General features: G+C 41.2%; 1 protein-coding gene across 2 annotated transcripts in view; it reads right to left on the bottom strand.

The window, feature by feature from the left end:
- The window catches only part of bmf1 (BCL2 modifying factor 1), a 78,861-nt gene that overhangs the window by 43,042 nt on the left and 20,518 nt on the right, over positions 1–15,301 (bottom strand). The gene's annotated exons all lie outside the window — the stretch shown is intronic.

The raw sequence follows: 15,301 nt of genomic DNA, 5'->3' as shown, positions 1-15,301 counted from the left end.
TGTATTCAGAGTAAAAATGTGGCCACCAAAATAAAATTTTAACATGTGTAGATGTGTTTCCTTTAGTCAACAGGAAACTGAGAAAAGACTTTTAATTGCTGTCAGTCTTAAACCATATGTAAAGTAGTGTTTAGAGAGACACACTGGCATGCATGTCCAAAGTTTCTAAGATAGCCCGGTGATACAAAAGCCTGTCTCTGTAATACTCAAGTAAAAGGGAAAAGGAAGCTGCTGGAGCTGGAAACATCATGGGTGGATTTCACTCCTTCATGCTCCTTGTGATGGTGCTTTACTTTCAAAAAAGAAGTTTACTTAAGCCTAAACAAATGAATAGTTCTTCGACAGTACAGCTTCCTTTTGAGCGGAGATCATTAGCCTTTAGTAAAACAGGAGTAACAATATTTAACGCTGTTCCTAATCATAGCACAAAGTGTGAAAAGGTTTGGTTTAATGATTGGTGTATTTAAGGTACAAGAAAGAGAGACATCAGCTTTGCATGTATTTTATTAAACAGTGTCTGGACTGAATCCTGCACTGTAAAAGCCAAATTGCCGATCTCAAATGACCTATAAAGCCTGAGGTCTTGTTCCTGGAACCTTGCGTGACTGGAAGAAATATGATTAGTCAAATTTAACCACCCATGCACCTAGATCTTTTATTTAACTTAACTTGACTTTGACCCTTCTTTATGGACAAAGTTTGACAATGTAAAATAACTAACTGGACTTATTTTATGCACCCATGTTTTGCTTTTTTTTCAGGTCAGGGCAGCACACTTCCTAGCACCCCCCTTCTCCCTTCTCCTTTTTCATAAATCCTCAAAATGATTTATTTCCTAGTAACTTTGCTCGTGAAATTGATGTGGACCCAGGGCCTTTGTAGCGTCTGGTTTCCCTGCTGGCTGTAGTAAAATCAGGCTGAGGTCCAGGCGCGGGGCAACGCTTGCGTGACTGCAGAGTGGGGGAGCACCGGCCATAAGTCTCCGCACAGGGGCACCTGTGAGCGCCCCGCCTCCCACCTCTTTGCATGTCACGACGTGGCCCCCAGACTCAAAGCACTCAGGCTGATAGATTTGAGGGCCCATACTTAAGTGTGCAGATTTATGACAGGCGGTTGCAGCGTGTCAAAGAAACTGTGTTACTTTTTCAGGGACCACAAAATGAGGCCTCTTCCTACCAGGAAAACAGGGAGAGAACAGGAGTAAAAGATCCAAGGTGCTTTCAGGTTACTGGCCGTAACTTGGGAAACTCTCCAAACAACACACCGCCTCGTTGTAATTCGGGAGGGGTGGCCAGATGGCTGGAGACGCGTACACAGCTCTTGCCTGAGATGAACTGTCTTGCCTTGAGTCCTGGAAGTTGGTTCAAGCTCATGTCTTTCCCGTTCATCAGCATCTTTCATCAGGTGGGGGAGATGATGCAGTGAGAGTGGAGAAGTAGTGAAAGGGGAGAAGAGGAAGGGAGGAGGGAGGTGACTGAGGCCGTGACCCGTTGAAACATTCAGACTGAAAGCCTGACCTCTGGATTTCAAGATTCTCCTCCCTACAGTTGCCTGTCTCGCCTTCTCACGTCATGTGCAACTGCAGGAAGGATCATTCCCCTTCGTGTCACGAAATGGGGTTCTCTTTGTCCTCCTGTGATCTCAGTGGCTCCTCATCACTCACCCATGGGAAACAGAGGGCCTGATAGTGCTGGGAAAGCTGAGGAACTCTCACAAATTCAGATCTGCCCATCAAACATCTCCAGAGTTATCACAATCACCCTATCATGTAGTTGACACTTAGAACGATGGGGTTTTGTTGCAAGTTTTGCATGCAAAACTGCAAAAGGAATTTTGTGGTAAGTTTTGTTCAACCATCAGAGAGGACAAATAATAATAAAAAACAGGTGGGGATTTATTATGTTTGTTACTATACACTGTTGGAATAAAACCACTCTCAAAGTAACCCCTCAGTGGCAGCAAGAAAGGTTGGATTTCCCAGTTGCCGCAGAGCCTTAGGAGCAGGCTGAATAAATAAGAATGGTTGTCAGCATCTAAAATATATTAATCTATAAATTGTTGATAGTAATTTATGTGTAAGACTCTGGTATGCATGTCATTATATTGCCTTTTGTTCTTTGAAGACATTGCATCTAACTGTGGGGTATTTCCTAAGTCAAGCAGGCTTTAAATAGACCTCATAACTACCAGTTTGGTCCCACACTTTACAGACATAAAACCTTATGGTTAAGAAGCTAAAGCCCTCTGGATTCACTCATACTGCGCCTAGTTTGCTTGCTATTGACTTGGCTGCTACTTGGCCTTTAAAATTCACACTTGGTGAAGTTGTGGTATTTGCTTCACACAAATGGTGCAGTCCTCCCCACAATGACGGAGCGTTTACTACAGGGACTGATTCACCCGCTGGTTTAATGCTGCAGAATTACAAAATCTGCACAGGTAATGAATGAGCACTTGGTTTGCTTGCTAAAGAGCACCTGCAGTATAAACCTTCTATAGTGTCTACAGGTAGGGTCATTGGTATCTCCAGTCTGACGTGGTATGAAAACAGAGTTAAACTCAAGCCCAATTTTGTTTATTTCTTTCTCAGTAAACAAGTTACATGAGCAATATATTTTTCAAAGTATCTGATTGCTATTTGAAAATAAAAAAAGAAATGACATATCAACTCACATTTAAGGAGCTCTTTGTAAGTTTTGCTATCACTAAATAGCCAAATTAGCAACAACAGCTGTTTCCAGTCTTTCTAGTCTACAGGAAACATTGCAAGTCCAACATAAACTTCATTCCTTTAGTAGCCAAGAGCTGTCTCCAACAGTGGAGAACAACACCATTGTTTTGCTTCTATTTCTAGCACTTCTTTTGTTCTACTGAAGTAAATATGCTAACCAGCTAGACCCGATGCCACAGTCTTGTCACTTTCCGATAGATTAACTATAGCGTCCAGACTGCCCTGAATGAATGCTGCTGTGGGCGTATTCCAACCTCTTGTACTGTATATGCAGCAGTGTTGAAGCTCTTGGCAAGTGACCATCACCACCATCCAAGAAACCATACTTGGTGGCAGAGGAAATGTACTAATAGCTCCTTTTAAAGCTGCACTGTCAATATTCTAATATTCTAACAATATATGAAAAATTCATTTTCTGCAATGTGAAAGCTGTAGCTCATAGTTTTGATTAATAACATTATTACCAAACATCTGGAGTTCCCATCACCTCAGTTTTTTGTTTTTTTTTTTTTTGTTTTTTTTTTTTTTTTAAGCATCCTCCAGGTTGGTCACTGTTGTGGTTTTTAATTTCTACAACTTTACTATTTTGGTTCATTCTCACTGTTCACTGTAGGCTACCTCTTAGCAGACAAAGTTAAGCTAGCTGGTGAACACAGCACATTAAGCTAGATAAAAAGGGCAGTTGGTTGAAACCAAACCAAAAGTAAAAGGAAGTGAATGTTAGACGTAGATTCATCTAGCAGTGAGAAATATTACTCCAAATGAATGCTAATGTTGTTGTGTGTCTGGTACATGTGTAAATACAAAACAGTTTGCTAAGTTCAGGAAGAAAATACATTGTTGTCTTCACAGCTTGTTTCTGTTGCCCCCAAGTGGCCAAAAAATCAGTTCCTGCAGGCTTGAAGTTACTGATAAAGTTTTAATAGTTAGTTCTAAGTTGCAGTACAGTATTATGATACTAATGTGGAGAAAATGATTCTGTTTTCTTTCTTGTGTCAAATCCCAAAAGAAGAGAGCACGCTTATGTTGCAGTGTGTGTGAGTGTATGTTTTTGTGTTTTGGTAGGATATGTGCACATTTGCATTTGTGTCTATGGCATGTACAGTATGCATTCTGAGCCACAGGGATCTGATTTCAGTTAAGCTACACTGTTGGCCAAGCATGATAGGCTCTGTCTGTTTCCTCTGTCTTATTCCGTAGGGAGCCCTTAATCACCCCATAGTGCTTTATTCAACACATTCAAGTGTGAGAATATATTCCTATGCGTAAATAAATGAACTAAAATCACACAAGGAGACAAACGTGGAAAGCATCCACTCTTGTGCCAGTCCTAATCAAATCTTGTTTGTATCTGTGTGTTTGCATTTGGGTTAGTGGCAGTTTAATGTGAGAGACCACCAGAAAAGTTTGTTTCCTGGAACAGCAGAGGAAGGTTGTTTTTTCATCTTCTCCATGGCTCATTTTTAATGTCTCTTGTTTGTCATTTATGGCAGTCTCAGAACATAAGGATGTGGCTCTTCTAAGTGCTTCGTGTATTGTCCCAATATGTGGTCCAGCTCTTTCACAAAATCGTATTGGACAAACCGCACAATTTAGGCTTGATGAGTGTTCATTTGGAGCAAATAAATCTTCTTAACATGCTGCTTTGACTGTGTCCATTTAATACATGCAATGAAAGACAGGTTTTACCCCTGTGAAGCAGCAGTCGGTCAGTAATAATGTGTTTAAAAATCATCATGTGAACATTTCACAACTCTGTGCTGGGAATATAAGAGACCAAAGGGTAGTATGAATCGCTGGGCTTCTTCCTGTTCCACAGCTTCTTGTTAGAGACCAGTGTCTGTGTTTACAGCCAAAGCATCACTTCCAGTCCAGAGCCAGACAGCTCCAAGCGATTCCATCCCAGCAGAGGTACTGACTGAAGTGGTGGCAGGGGTTAATCTGGAACATACTTGTGACTATGTCAGGCTGTGTTATCCTGCTGTCCTGACATCCTGCTTGATTTATGGGCCTCCTCTTGCTGCTGTTCACCATGTCTCATCTTGGACTTAAAGGATTAGTGGGAAGTGACGTCAGCTGACGTTCCCTGAGTCTGTGTGTGCACTTTAACCTGCACCAGGTGGAATTAGATGCAATAACTCGAATGATTTCCCACACCAGTCGCATTATGCTGTTGTGTTGAGCTAGTGATAGTCCACTCAACACTGTGGAGAGTAAAATCAACACAGCCAGTGAAACTCAGTCTGCATGCAGGGAATTAGGACCACATGTGCTTACATGCTGTTTTCTCCTGCTCTCAATAGCTTTATTTATCTAATTATTGCAAAATTTGAAATTGCCTAAGGCATATGTATGAGCACTGCTTTTGTGCCTACTTGTGCAACTCCTATTGTTACAGGGCAGCCAGGTGGGGATAAGATTGTGGATATATCAGAGCCATTAGTATGTCTCGGAATTACGTCCATATTGGATGAATCCGCATTGTATGTCCCATGCCAACACAACTCATTGCAGGAGTAGTGGTCCAATATGTAGCAAGGCAGAAAGTAAATACATGGTTGGAGTGGTGGATGGGAGAGCGGCACATTTCATGTAGGAGACTGGAAGTAGTTGTCTTGTTATAGACCTAATAAAGTTTGTTCTCTTATTAAATACCTAACCTTAAACAAGGGTTTTAGTTGCCTAAGCGTGAGGACTTCTTATTTGCCATAACCACAGGTTTTCCCTGATCTTAACTACAATGTAGTTGCCATTACGAGATGTAGTAAGTTGATATTGTACAAAAACAAACAAAAATATGTTGCTGTTAAAAGTAATATTGCAGGATTGTCCAATAGAGAAATTCTTCTCTTGTGAAGAAGTTTATTAAAACACAGGTAGCCCTGCCAATTTGGGCATCATTAGAGTTGAATTAGAGCAGTCAAGCATGTCCTGGAACTGGAGGAAATGTGTCAAGCTCTGGCCCATATACAGCTGCCAGATTCTAATGAGTTTTTGGGATGGGCACCTGGGATGATATTGGCTGAATCAGCCCCAGTTAGCAGCGCTTGGCCAGCTTTGGGCCAGTATCAGCCCTAATTCTGGTGGATTATTCATTAGCAGGCCAAGTCATTTTAGATACCAGGAAATTAATAGCTTACATAGACCTGGGAAGTTAAGTGTCTGATCTGAATCAATCCTGGGAGTGTTCTCCTACCAGATATGAGAAAGAATTAAATTTAGTTTTCATAGGTTCACATGATTTCAACAAATGTGTAAATGATACAGTATTAACCCTTAAGACAATTAAAGATTTTTTAATAGTTGACAACGGACAGTGCATTGCTCTTTCTCCTTACTGTAAGTAGCACACACAAATGTTGAAATTAAATGTCATTCAGGCTGTGCAGCCGAACTGCAAAGCAACCTCTTTAACGTCTTATTTAACTATTAAACTTTTTTATTTCTACCACTTTGTGGGACAAGTTACACAAGAAAAGAGTTTTCAAAACAGAAGTTTTTGGATGTGGATGCTAAGGGGGTGAAGTCACTGTCCCAGTGGCATGACCCACTTTTAAACTGTGTTTGTAATGTGATTAAGTAACTTCAAAGTTAGTTTTTCTGAATTTACCTAAGTTTTACTCCCCCCTGTATCATCTCAGTGTGCTGTGGGGCTGCACAGAATCTGTGCTGGTTCAGCAGCCGGTGTGGGAGAAGTCTTTAAATGCAACTGCCTTGCATGAACCCTATTTGCAGATTCGTGTTAGTCTTGTCCCATTGCCCCAATCTGTATCTGTATACCCGCTCAGAATACAATAGGGGAAATTTGGCAGGAGAGGGAATGTGCAGAGACATGAATGTTAGCGTGAGCATTTGTTGGATTACATGAGTGGGAACAAGTTAAATCTCCACACACCGCCACGATCTTCATGCTCCCTTTTCTCCTGCACTCTCAGTGGACAGCAAGAGGGACGATAAACTCTGAGTGACCTGCCTGTGCATGTCATTCCTCAAAAGCAGTTACAGTGGGGCATATTTCCCTTTGACCAAGCAGAGGGGTCACACACTCAAATATACCAGCCACACATTACCACGCACATGCAAAGCACAGAGCTCTTTAAGCTGCTCATCCTACCCCCCACCCCCTTCCCCTTTGGATTGTCTCCACCTCTGAGCGCGCACACACACACACACACAGCACCACCTCCACCAACACCTCCACTCAAGAGATGACCCCTCCCTGAGCGTGGTCAGAATGTGCCTTTCACACGGGCGGCTAGCCAAAGCAAATAAACCAGCGACATGCCAGCTAACGAGGGCATGAACGGGGTCAGAGGGGGGGCTTGCCGGGAGGTGCCAGGAGTGACAGAGGGAGGGACATGGTCACGCAAAGAAAACAAGCCCAGCAAGAGCGAGCCAGCCTTCTCACGCAGGGGCCCAGACATGTGTCTTGTCATGCAACAGCCATCCCATCAACCCAAATTAGGGCTGACGGAGGTAATAAAGCGAGGGAACAAAGAAGGAGAAAGAGAGGAGCAATCCTCTCCTTCTCCTCAGAGGGTGAAAAAGTGAGAGGGAGAAGATATTGTTCACCTTTTAGAGGAGTCTTACAAAACAACTCTGGTGATCTCAGCGTACCTCAGAGTGGCAGGCTAAGAAGTCAGATCTGTCTTACTCACACGCACTCTGTCCTCAGTTAACCCTCCATGAAAAGCAGTTTTAAAGAGCATAAAGGTCCATGTCGTCATTTTTCCCAAGTGTAAGGACAGTATAACAGCGGCAAAGTCCATTAACTTGACTATAAGCTTGGGAGAGGAGTTAAAAAGCTGCTTACTCTCTCACCTATGCACACCTGGGCAGTTGCTGTATGGAGTAAGAAAGTTTCAAAAATCTTTGGATACAGTTTCAGGCACTGTTCGACAACCCAACAAGCACTTCATATGAAGCATACTGACACCTTAAGACCAAAAACACTAGGCAACTCATTCAAATCCACGTACACATACAAACAAAAAAAACCTCCCCCCTTCATAAATTTAGGGTTGATAGATAGAAAGCAATTTACAGGAAGTAATCACGTCCATTTGCGTGAACTCACTGTCCCTGTATGTCTTTAGTTCTGAAACAAATACAAACATTAAAAGAAGGACGAGATCACTGATGAGGCCAGCCTCCTTCCACTGAGAGGCAGACCAGTCTGATGGTCTGAGGAGGAATCTGTCAGCTAGCATAGGTGGTCCGTGCCAGATGTGAAGTATAGGGTGCCTCTTGGCTTCTGAGTGAGCATATGGAATACATTGTGCATGGGGGACTCCGCCGAGACTGTTCTCTCTTAAGCTATTTAGGTTGGGAGGCAGCCCCCGCCTTTCCCTACAGAAACTTTGGGATTTAGAAATGTATCACCTTCAGTGGTGGGTGCAAGAAGGAAGAGGGGGCAGCAGGGCATGTAGGGGGACAGGGTAAGAAGGTCAAACTTTAAGGTTGTTTGTGTCTGGGTCTGCCTCCATGGGAAGCCTGGGCATGGTAGAACACACGTCTCAGATCGCACCATTCATTCAGTTATCTGTAGACCTACACTTAACAAAATGTACAGTATGTTGTGTTTGTATCTAACTTAGAATATATATATAAGCATTTTATTGCACAAGAATAACATGACTTCTTTATTCGGTTATCTCTGTATTTTTCACAAAATATGCAACTCAGCCTCAAGTGCAACTCCTCCCTGTGGTTCTAGTAATAATGTCAATAAATTACCAAAGCATATCAAATGTGGAGGAAAAAGCATATCATCCCATATGAAATACAGGGCCAATATTGGTCTTCATTGCATGTCTGTGAAATTGCTCCCACACAATGACAGAGTGCCACTCACTCCAGCTATGCCTGCAGGACTCGTTTAAAAAAACCATAAAAACAAGACTCCAGTGTTCCTGGCTGATTGAACTTTTTCGGGGTCTGTTCTGCAAATTAACAAGAATCTGACAAATTCCTCAGAGAAATAGGGCTTCTTCACTCTCTTTATTGATAATTTACTACCTCCTCTTTCCACTCTGTCTAGTCCACTCAAGTAAGAGGTAGACAAGAAAAATATGAGCATATCTATGTGGAGGCCACAGATGAGAGGATGAGAAAGGTGTAAAATGCACACAATGTGTAGTGTCTCACTTTTCTGGTGTGAAATCAGGATGACCAAATCAAATGAAATGACAGACTAAAAGGATAACTCTGGTATTTTTGAACCTGGGCCTTATTTCCTTATGTTTTGTGTGTAAATGATTGATACGGGCAAAAATCTTTGGAATCAGTGCAATATTGAACAAGGACAGTACACTGCCAACAGCTGTTGCAATGTAATCCAACTGGGCATCTGTCAGCGTCAAAGCACATTGCCCCTGTCCATTTAGACTTTCTCTCCTTGAACAATAGTACTGCTAATGGCTATTGGTCTGCTAACAGCTATGTGTTTACATTCCCCCATAAATGACTGTAGCACCAAAAAGAACACGCCTTATATAGACAAAAATCCACTGAGTCTAGCATTTGAACTCTTCCCATACCTAAACAGAGGACATGGCTGAGATACGATCATTGTAAATGTATTTTTTTCTAGAGCACAAAATTCCTGAGGCTGACTATACATTAAAGAGAGAGGGTAATGATATAAGCGTTTCAATCACACAAGCAGACCTTTTTACATGAACACCATGTGTCTATTTGCATATGGATGACTGCTCAAAAGCATCCTTATGTCTGCTTACATTGCATCAGTATATATAAGTAAGTATGCATGCCTGTGAACAGGTCAATGGTTCCACTTTATTTCCACATGGGCTAGGCCACGGGGTGCGCTGCAGTCCAACGGAGGGGATGAGATGGACTCCAGTGCAGCTGTGACTGGTGAATGATGATGCTACATGATACATGTGCTACAGAAAGTGCATTTAGTCAGTAAATAGAGTTCTTGGCGTTGTCTTCTGTATCCCAGTTTATTCACTCCAAATTATTAAGAGTCAGACATCAGTCCTCATCTCTTGTCTAGAGCCAGACTGAATAGTGTAAAGCATGTCTGTGTAGAATCATCTGATTCATCTCGGTTGCAGCTATGATGTCAGCTCAAAAAAAGTTTACTTCTTGATTGCTTGTCTAATTTATACAAGAAAGCATAGTATAGCTGTATTGCTCATGCAAACAAACTAGTGACCAACAACAACACCACAAAAAAAGAACAGAAAATTAGAAGTATCTGAGATTAATTTTTTACTTGTAAATCAGAGGATGTTGTTTTATATTGTTAATCATCATCTGTGCAAAAAACAACAACAATAGAACAAAGGGTCTGGGGGGGGGGGGCGGACAAATACATAAAATCAACCATATGAGAGCCACACGTTGCTGTTCTCTTCCTTTCTGAAGCACAAAAAAAATGCTCTGGTGCAGCTAAAGGCCTGACCCTTGGAAATGTGAGGCGGTCACGGCCATCTGTCACCTAAAGCCCAATATGACAACTCTCACTTTTGAAGAGCGGCAGGAGGGCAAGAGGCTGCCGGAGTTGTCTCATCTCCAAGGATCACACTGTTATTTTACGTCAGTTCGCTCTAAGAACTGTAATCACTCTCTCTGCACTCGTGGACGTTAAGTATAAACACTTCTGCAGCTTGTTCGAGAGATCTGTGCTGCTCAGGCAGCGGCGATGAGGGATTGAATGTCTCCAGCTCATGTGAGAGAGGTTCAGTCTCTGTAGTAAGTGTGGACTGAAACTGAACTAACAAGGATGAACTATGATAACTGGGTTGACAACCGTCAAAGATTTTATGAAAAGACAGAGCAGTTTCCCTTTGTGAATCTATGCCAATCACAAATAAAGGAGCGTAGATAAATAGAAGCATATGAGTTATAAGAGGATTTTCAAGACTTGAGACAATTGAAATGTTAGTCTAGCTAAAGGGGCTGCATCAGTGTCAGGAAGATGGCCCTAAAACTACCATCACAGTTCAGAAAAATTACAAAAGCTGACAAAACTGGAAAGCAGTTGGCAGCTGTCGTGATTCAAAGAAATTAAAGTGGTTTCCCTGGTTTTACTAAAGGTTCTGCTCCACTGCAATTGCTTTACAATTTACAATCCCAGATACACAGCGCTGTGGTGTGCAAATGAGGCATGTGGTACATAAAGCACCAAATACAAGGCCACCCACAAACACTTATTTCACACTTTCCTCTACTGCTTGCTCCAATTAAGCAGAATAACAAACAGATTTTAAATGTTTGTCCTTTTTGTTTTTTAATGCAAGATTATTTTAATTCTTAATATCTTATTCTGTCCAGTCTGCCAATAACTTTTACAGGATGGATGAACTGAAACACAAGGAAAGTTACATTTTCTGCCTTAATATTGCAGTGATGTGTGTGTACCAATGACACTACAGCAAGATGTCAGAGAGCCTAGGACAGGAACTCTGCCCTCTGAGGTCCCTGTCCCGCTACCATCACCTCATCTCCAGAATTGGAGCAGTGAAGGGGGGTAACCCGACCGCTCGCTGACCCCGGCTTCATTTTCAGGATACTAAAATGCGCCGAGCTGCTCAAGTGGAACATATGGAAGTGCAAAAGAGTGGGAATCACGGAACATTATCCGCCCAATTACACAATGAGAAGAGCAACCCGCTGGTAGTATCCATACTGCACGTAATGTTCAGTGCGCCTGTGGCTGAGCCACTGGCCCCCTCAGCCCAGATCAGCCCAGCTCAGGCTCCCCACCTGCAGGGATCCCAGCCTGGGACAGTCTGTCTCAAAGAGAGACGGAGACAAAACAGCTCATAAATATGTGATTCAGTAAGAAGTATGGAGAAGAAACAGGAACATCCTGTGTCATATCCAAAGAAGAAAAACCTACTTCATGTCATATCACAGCAAACTGAGCAGATGCTCTACAGATGATGTAGAATTTCGGGGTATCAAGAGACGAGCTGCTTTCCAAGTTTAATGGAGAAAGAAAAGCATCTTCAAAGTTCTAGCAAACACACCAACATTTTGCATGACAACCTCTCATCTTTCTTAGTTGTCATGAGAATACTGAGTAATGCTCATTCTCACTCAACAGGGGCTCAGGGGTGCAATGATTTGACTAACAATGACACAAACTCTGAGTAACCTGAGCAGAGCTCTGAATGTTGAGAAAGACTTGCATGCATTTGTGCAGAAGTTGGAATAATCACCCTCTCTGTGCACTTCTTGACAGATATTTTAGGTACTTATTGTGGTAAATTACACTCAAGTATACATTTGCAGTTACATTATCTATTTTGACAGTTTAAAATGTTTTTGGATGAATACTGAATAAACTGCGCAGCCATAGCCAGCCTAATAAAAAGATAGGATCTAAAATGTTCAGTATTTGAGTTCCAATCAGAAGTTTGAACAACTCGATGTGGGTTATGTGAACACCAGCCATTACTGTGACCGCAAATTTTTTTCTTTAACTTTTTAAACTTTAAATCTCTGAAGTCTCAGAGCAGTCAGTATCCTAACAATTTTTTTCTGGAGCTTTCTACCACATCTCTGTGTGCTCAGTTGTAATGGATAAAGGTCATTCTTGACCTTGGGAGCTGATGTCTCTAAAATCAAGACCATTCATATTTAAAATAAAGCCTTAATTCTAAAATTACAATATAATCCTGATGTATAATATGTCTTTCTACAATTATTTACAATATGTAAGAATCTACCATGCAGCAGGAACCAATGCTGTATGTCTTTTTTCTCATGTATCATCTGTGCATCAAACATATCGTATTTTGTTTTTTATGTTTCTGCATTTACGACTAACATACTGTAGATGATGTTACTGTAATGTACACACAGGTGAGTCAGAGTAAAAATATAATTTTACGTGCTATGGAGTGTGAATATTAGCAAAGTAGCATACTGTAACATTAAATAAACAACACTGGATAACGACTGAAGACAGCTAAAAAGAAGTGAAGAATAGGGCAGAGCAAAGGCAAACAGGTAGTGCTCTGGAAAATCAATTTGAACTCTTTGTCCCAGAAAGACTGTAAAAGATCTGGAACTATAAACTCAGTAGCTTCCAAATATGTAAGCTTGGCCTTGCAACCTGGAACATCTTGATCACACGGTGTACACAGACTTAAGCGTGGTCTGCCACCCTGACACCTTTTAACTTGGCTGTCCATGTTGTCCAGATTTTTAGGAACTGTAATTTTAAAACTTCTGCACACCAAGAACCCATCACCTAAGTTTACTTATATCCTCAGCTGCTGTCTTTTCCTGTCTCCTTTAACATTATCTTCTGTATTTGTATTATTATTATTATTTATATTATTGTTCTACAAAGGAAAACAGGCCTTTTTGACCAGGTCTGGTGCACTGACAGCAACATCTTTGTCAAATCAGTGTAAAAAATGAAATTCAAGATGACTCTCCTCACGATCAGTGGATTAGCTTCAGAAAATATAACAGACAAGTGTTGTCTTTTTAGTTTCCAGCTGTGTATGGAACTTCTCCATGTGTAAGTGATTTATTTTTCAAGGTGGATTTCTTTTGAGTATCTTTGCAAAGTCGCCCATGTATCGCAAAGTCAGTGAGGAATTTAAAGTAAGTACAACTCTGACAGCTAATGATTCTCAGCAGCTTATGATAACATCATTTAATTGAAGCAGGTGAGATAAGTAACAGATGTTGTCAAATTTGTACGAAAGATTAATCGCAAAAAAGTGCATTTATGAAATGTAGTAGTCTAAAAATGTGATGAATATGGTTAGAGTGCATATTAAAATCATTACAATGACTCAAAAGTAATATACTTCAATAAGAAACTGTACTGTGAGGGTTTTGGATACTCCATGCATTACAGAGCATATGTATATGTGTATTCTGGTGGCTCAGGGAGTGAAGTTTATGTCAAACTCTTACTGATAATGCTGTCCATCTTTCCTATCTTTCTCCACTGTAAAGATAATAAGACATACGGTACATTAAAGGTTGCATTTCATGGTCGATGGATGACAGATGTAGCAATCTTAACTTTAAAAAAAGAAGCAAACCTGGGCCTAATCTTACCATCAATTTTAACAGCACGTAGGTTGAAACCCTACATTTTAGGTCAAAAAGACTGGAATAATCTTCTAATAAGGTTTCACGCACATTCACGCACCTTAGGAATAATTTAATAATTTAATGGTGGAACAGTGAGACCCCAACACCAAAGCTGCCACATTTTTCGAAATGAAAGTTCTCTCGAACCAAACAATTTTTTTCCAAAACCAAAATTGAGAGAAATTTGGATAAAAACAAAACATAAAATACAGAATGTCATGATACACAGCCCACATCGTTCTACAAAGTTATATGGATGACTGAGCTGAAACATGCAAAGGGAGTCAAAGTTCAAAGCGAAAATCAGAGTGGCGTGTCTGAAGAAAATTTCAAAATAATATCCAGATTTAGTTGTAGTGAGCTGTCACTGTAATGTTGTCTTCCATCATAGGTTACTGCACTTATTCATTGCCTATCTGGACTGTAATTTGATGTAATTTAGTGTCCAAATCCCCCCTTTTTATGTTCTTTTAAATCCTTAGACTAACTACTTATAACTTTACAGTGTCATCCAGTTTTCTCTCAGTATTAAATAAGCTTATGAGGGTCTTTCATCGGGCAGAAGGTGGGAAATGCTTAGCGAACTGTGTCTTACTGATGTCTAAGCCTGTCTCTGATGAGCTCACGGAGACGGGGTCATCTGGAAGCCATTTCTACTTGTGCTTTCTCCCTCGTCTCATTTTAATCTCTCAGTACAGCTCCCTCCCCGCATGCACACACACACACACAGACACACACCTCCTCCCCACCACCCCCACTCCCCGGGGAAGCCGGAGTTCAGTGACCGAGCTCCGCGCACGCCAGGCCAGCATGGCACGCAAGCTCATCCCCACTCCTCTCCCCCTAGCACGCAAAAAACCCCCAACGGGATTAGAAACAAATATCCCTATACTGTACATAATACATGGCTCCTGTCATGGGTGCCACATTAAGTGAAGATCTATCACGCAGCCTGCACACAGTGTAGAGGGAAAGTGTCCAGTCTGGGAGCAGTGTGGGAAAGAAACATAGGCTATTATCCTAATAAGTTACTTGATTAATAATAGAAGAATTTAGGATTTGTCTGCAGTTGCTTGCTTTATGTGAGACCTTACTGAAAATTCTTGTGAGGCAACTGCATTTACTCAGTCTCTTTGGTGCCAACTCTTAGTTTAATATCATTAGTTTTTATAGTGATGCAGAAATCTGAACTAAAATTCTGCAAGAGCAACCTTCATGCCTTAGGATCTTGAATGAAATTACTGTGTGCCACTTTGGAAGAGTATTTCAGAATCTGGATAATGTTATTCCATCAATATTTCCCTTTTGATAAATTCTTAACTACCCTGCAGTTCTACAAGTGTGAGAAATGTGTAGTGTGGGTGGTCACCGGGTTGAATCAAAGCCCTAACCTTGACTGTGTTGCTGTAATGTTCAACTACAGAACCACATGAAAGGGCAGTATGTGTAAGAAAATATTGGGCTAAGGCTAAAAAT

The sequence above is a fragment of the Lates calcarifer genome, linkage group LG19 (assembly GCF_001640805.2).
Source record: "Lates calcarifer isolate ASB-BC8 linkage group LG19, TLL_Latcal_v3, whole genome shotgun sequence".
NCBI lineage: Eukaryota > Metazoa > Chordata > Actinopteri > Centropomidae > Lates > Lates calcarifer.
This window is presented reverse-complemented; position numbering and strand designations above follow the sequence as displayed.